Source organism: Micromys minutus (genome assembly GCF_963924665.1).
Source record: "Micromys minutus genome assembly, chromosome: 4".
NCBI classification, from domain to species: domain Eukaryota; kingdom Metazoa; phylum Chordata; class Mammalia; order Rodentia; family Muridae; genus Micromys; species Micromys minutus.
Genome location: NC_137973.1, coordinates 2,077,469 through 2,083,208, shown reverse-complemented (window position 1 = coordinate 2,083,208; position 5,740 = coordinate 2,077,469). Strand labels below are relative to the sequence as shown.

At 43.3% G+C, this 5,740-nt stretch overlaps 1 pseudogene across 1 annotated transcript; it reads left to right on the top strand.

Annotated features, from left to right (window-relative positions):
* The first annotated feature begins 512 nt into the window (after nt 1–512).
* On the top strand, nt 513–1,028 carry LOC308419804 (large ribosomal subunit protein eL29-like; annotated as a pseudogene). The gene has a single exon. The product of its transcript is annotated as a large ribosomal subunit protein eL29-like (transcript).
* The last annotated feature ends 4,712 nt before the right edge of the window (nt 1,029–5,740 follow it).

Below are 5,740 nucleotides of genomic sequence, written 5' to 3'. Positions count from 1 at the left end.
GAAACTTGTGAGGATAGAATATGGGTACATATGTGTGTATCAGTGTATAAGTGAATGCTGGTGTATATATGTAGAGGTATGAGTGTGCATAGGTGCTGGGTCATAGCCAGGTTGAGGGATCCGTATATGCACGTGTATTTATGGTGTATGTGAAGGTATGCCTTTACAACAAAAGTCAAACTCAGATATCAATTTCTAAACGGCATCTGCCTTTTGCTTTTGAGATAGTACCTGCCACTGGAATTTGGGGCTCACTGACCAAACTACACTTGTTGGCTGTCAAGCCCCAACAGTCTCCCTATCTCCTCCTACTCAGCATAGGGGTTGCAAATACTCATCATTAGGCTTGACAGGGGCTCTGAAAAGCAGGTCACTACTGCACTCTCTTCCCAGGCCTCCTCCATCTTATGCAGCACGACACTTCCCTTCCACCATTGTCAATCCAAATATGCATCTCAAAAATAACAGAAACAGTCACAGGCGCTGCGGGAGCCGCGGGTTACCGTGCAGACATGGCCAAGTTCAAGAACCACACTAGGACACAACCAGTCCCGCAAATGGCACAGGAATGGCATCAAGAAACCCCGGTCACAAAGATACGAATCTCTTAAGGGGGTTGATCCCAAGTTCCTGAGGAACATGCGTTTTGCCAAGAAGCACAACAAGAAAGGTCTGAAGAAGATGCAGGCCAACAATGCAAAGGCAGTGAGCGCACGCGCAGAGGCCATCAAGGCCCTTGTGAAGCCTGATGTCATCAAGCCCAAGATGCCAAAGGGCTCCAGCCGCAAACTCAGCCGTCTGGGAAGAGGATTCGAAGCTACACGGCCAAGGGTCGTAGGCTCTGCCAACCAAAGCCCAAGGTTCAAACCAAGGCAGAGGCCACAGCTCCAGCTAAGGCCCAGGCTTCGGCTCCAGCTCAGGCTCCCAAAGGTGCCCAGGCCCCTGTGAAGGCTCCGTAGAAAAGGCCCCTGCCAAAGTGAAGACAGACAGACAAACTGCCGTGACACACCCACCTACACACTATTGCAGATGACCAGTGTCCTATGCTGTTTTTACAAATAAACTTGAAACAAGATCTGTTACCAAATAAATAAATAAATAAATAACTGAAAAAATACCTTCAAGAATCTCTTAAATATGAGGCCCACTCGTAGAAAGCTTCAGCAGTAGGTGCTGATATATACATACATATATATATATATATATGTATATATATATATATATGTATATATACCATGATGACACACACACCTGAAATTGACTCTCAACACACCTTTTCTGGTTCTGTCTTAGCCTTACTATGTTACTCAACCATCTTTCCAAGCCCCTTTCTACTCACTGCTCTTGCAAACCCCTCATGTTCATTTATCAAGCAAAGCCACTGACCCATTTTTTCTTGTTACTAGAACTTTTGGCAACCTTCTTCCTGTTTAGGAGACTATCACCATCTTTTCCTAAATAGAAGCAATTTCTTCCCAAAGATTTCAGTTACTCTATAATGAGATTTTCCCTCACTCACAAGACTATTAGTCAAGTTGTTTGGAAGAACATAAAAAGGATATAATCAAATTGAGAAAACTTAAATGGGAAGGACACATTTGGTATGATTTTAAAGTATTAGTAAGTCTCCTCGGGCTCATTCCAATCATGCCCTGAGTGTATCCTGAGCAGAGGAGGAGACATGAGAAAGAATGGAGTAATGGAAGAATACAGATCAAAACAGTCTAGAAATGCCTTGATTATAGCCCCAGGTCAGGTTAACAGAGGCCTGGTTGTGAATGGAATAAAGTTTTGAGATAGTTGCTCCAAAATATTGTTCTTTATTATACAAACAGTCTGTATTTTCAACTGTTAGTTCTAAACTAGGCTTTATACCACATGCCTACAATCCAAACAGTTCAGAGGCTTAGATAGAAGGGTAATGACTCTAAGGGCAGCATTGGATATATAAAACTAGGTCTTGTGTCAAAAAAAATTTTGTTGAACAGATTCAACATACAATAGGAGCTTAGTATGACAGGTACCCTGCTAAGAATTTATGATTAGCGTTCAAAACACCAGTATACTGGAAGAAGCTAGAGCAGCGTTTCCTACCTAGAGTTTGAAAGGAAACACACCATGTGCAGCTGAGTTTGCCTGAGAACACTCAGCCTCTGCGGAAATGAATAAAGGCTGGTTATCTGGAACCTCTGTTTGCCTCTATCAACAGCAGACTCTGTCATCGACACCAGCATGCAATAACAAATGTTGTGTGCCATGGACACCAAGCTGGGAAGTGCTCCCAGAGGAGTATGACATTGCACAAGTCCAGATGAGCCGTACGAGCACAGCTGTGGCGGTGGCAAAGAGCACATGGACTTGGGAGCTATTTACGAGGCAGAAAGAACAGATGTTAGTAATTGAGCTCTTCAGAGAAGTGAGGATAAAGGGGAGAAATGGACTCATCACAAGAGGAGGTTAGAGAGCAAACACTTGTATCATGAACCACATATCATGGAGTAGAGACAAGTGTGGAGAACTGAGACTGACTGAACCTGGTCCTGGGGGAAGATTTTGTAGCCAAGTCTGAGTTCTGGTTTGAAGTTTATTTGCTGTTCTGTTTGTATAGCACAGAACTTCCCCTTGTTGTTCCCCACTGAACATGAACTCAACAGTCTCAGCACTCTCAAAAGAGGAGGGAATAAGATATCACGGGGCTTTCAGTTCTGACATCAACTAGCCTAAAGATGTCTTTCATGGTAGAGGGCTGGAAATGAGCAGTTTGTGACATTATCATTAAGAATGTTATGGGCCCACTGAAGCAAGACTCCCCAAACAAATTAACTTGGTTTGTCTAATACTCCTATGGTCGTTGATTATCTCAACTATCACTTTAAACTTGTTAAAATCTGTTATGTGTCCTAAAATGTATTTGGTACATATCCACTAAAATGAAACTGATACATCAAGTTCTAGAGCCTCCTCAACTAACCCTCAAAGCAATTGTGAGTAAACACATCTGTCTCTGCCCCACATCTGACAGGCACAGATATTTTTGTTGTAGGGTAATTAATAGAAATAGTAAATGCTTTGCAAATGCCATTTTGCAATGACGACAGCAGGGAATTAAAGTGACTGGGCTGTGAAGCCTGACAAATTTAACACGCTGTAAGTTCCCTCAAGAAAACCAGCCTAGCTCTCATCACCGCCTGAGCCCCAGGGTTTACTATGGTCCTGTCTGTGTTCTTAGCAAGCTTTATTTTTCATATCCCCTGAAGGAAATTCCTGGTATTTCCCACTTTCCTCAGACTTCCCACTTCACATCCACTCTTTGCTCTGGACACCACTTCAATAATTAAAAGGGGGTGGAATAGTCTAGAACTTTTTTGACTCTTTATTGACATTGTCTTCTCCTCTATGGGATTGGGGGAGGAATGTACTCCCCTCCCTTACCTGAAAGTCACTCACTATCTCCTGGTCTATCAGAAATCCCCAGTCTTCTATCTTCTCAGTGATGGTGAGATCCTTCCTTCCTTCCTTCCTTCCTTCCTTCCTTCCTTCCTTCCTTTCTTTCTTTCCTTTCTTTCTTTTCTTTTTTTTTGTGGGTGCAGAGGAATTTTATTGATGGTATTCAAGAGAGTAAGGAGGGCTCCCTAAGGTCCCTATTATTATGGGGGTCTGGGATGGAAATTGTGAGGGAGATGCTTAGTGTTGGATACCGAGTTGGGATGGGACTCCTCAGCAACTGAGGGTCTCTCTCTTGCTCTCAATGTCCTTGTTGGAGGGTGGGTGGTCCAGGGTTTCTTACTCTTTAGAGGCCATGTAGGCCATGAGGTCCACCACCCTGTTGCTGTAGCCGTATTCATTGTCATACAAGGAAATAAACTTCACAAAGGTGTCATTGAGAACAATGCCAACTCCGGCATCAAAAGTGGAAGAGTGGGAGTTGCTGTTAAAGTTGAAGAAGACAATCTGGTCCTCAGTGTAGTACAGGATGCCCTTTAGTGGGTCCTCAGCTGCCTGCTTCACCATCTTCTTGATGTCATCATACTTGGCAGGCTTCTCTAGGCGGCATGTCAAATCCACAACTGATACATTGGGGGTAGGACCATGATGGCCATGCCATTGAGCTTCCCATTCCGCTATGGGATGACCTTGCCCACAGCCTTGGCAGCACCAGTGGATGCAGGGATGATATTCTGGGCTGCCCCACAGCCATCATGCCATAGCTTTCCAGAGGGGCTATTTTTTTTATTTCTGAGTGGCAGTGATGGCATGAACTGTTGTCATGAGCCCTTCCACAATGCCAAAGTTGTCATGGATGACCTTAGCTAGGGGGGCTAAGCAGTTTGTGGTGCAGGATGCATTGCTGACAATCTTGAGGGAGTTGTCATATTTCTCATTGTTCACACCCATCACAAACATGGGAGCATTGGCCAAAGGGGCAGAGACAATCACCCTTTTGCCCCACCCTTCAAGTGGGTACCGGCCTTCTCCATAATGGTGAAGATGCCAGTAGACTCCATGACATACTCAGCACCAGCATCACCCCGTTTGATGTTAGCAGGATTTCACTCCTGGAAGATGGTGATGGGCTTTCCATTGATGACAAGCTTCCCATTCTCAGCCATGACTGTGCCATAAAATTTTCCATGGGAAGAGTCATACTGGAACATTTAGACCATGTAGTTGAGGTCAATGAAGGGGTCGTTGATGGTGACAATATCCACTTTGCCAGAGATACGTTGCCAGTAGAAGGCAGCCCTGGTAACCAGGCGCCCAGTATGGCCAAATCTGTTCACACCGACGTTCACCATCTTATCTAAGGGATGAAGCTGGCTCTGCACTAGAAGACGTAGCTGTCTGTAAAACAGGAAAGGAGCAGACAGCCAAGATCCTTTCTTTTTATGCACCTCTGACTTTTAATTTTCCAGGGACATATTTGCTTATTTCTTTGAAGTTCTTCTGCACCTAATCAATACTCTTTTTTTTCTTAAGTGCTGAAGCCCTGTGGTTCCAAGGATATTATTTTTCTTCTTATTTTCTACACCTTCTTTTCCTAATAGATTCTGTATCTGTGACTTTAAATATTATCTAGTACTCTTGATTTAATGTGAACCTGTACAGGTCTCTCTGGAGATCTAATCTTATGTATTTCAGCATTTCAGCATGTATTGTCACTTCATCATCTAATTTTATATAAATTGCAATGTGTTTAAAATAGACCTTAAGTTTCTTCCTTTGGGACCTGGCCCTTTTCTTATTTGTGTCATTTCTCCTAGTCATAGTTCCTAGTGTCTTTCTCACTCCTCCTTTGCTCTCAACTGCCACAGTCAGTAAATCACCAATCTTTAACTCCTCAGACTTTACCATCTAATATGTCCCGTGTCTAAAGGTCATCACTGATTTTCCTTCCCCTTATCCACGCTCATTTTGCATACGTTGCCAGAATATCTTTTCCTTATCCAACCTTGTTCCTTCTGATCTGTTGAGTACCTACCAACCCTGAATGTAATCTGTGCTGTACCTCAGAAAAAAGTGCACAGCTCACAGAGTACATTATACTATTTACCCCTTCTAAATATCTTTTCGGCCACACCTTTATTTAAACTTTCTACGTGTATCATTCCCACGTGACAGCACCTACCTCTGCTTCATTACCATTGCATTTCTCCACATAAAATCGAATGGAAAGTAAACCCGTGTCTCGTGCAAACAGTCAGGTCCATGATAAAATATGAAGAAAATAGGGAATAATAAA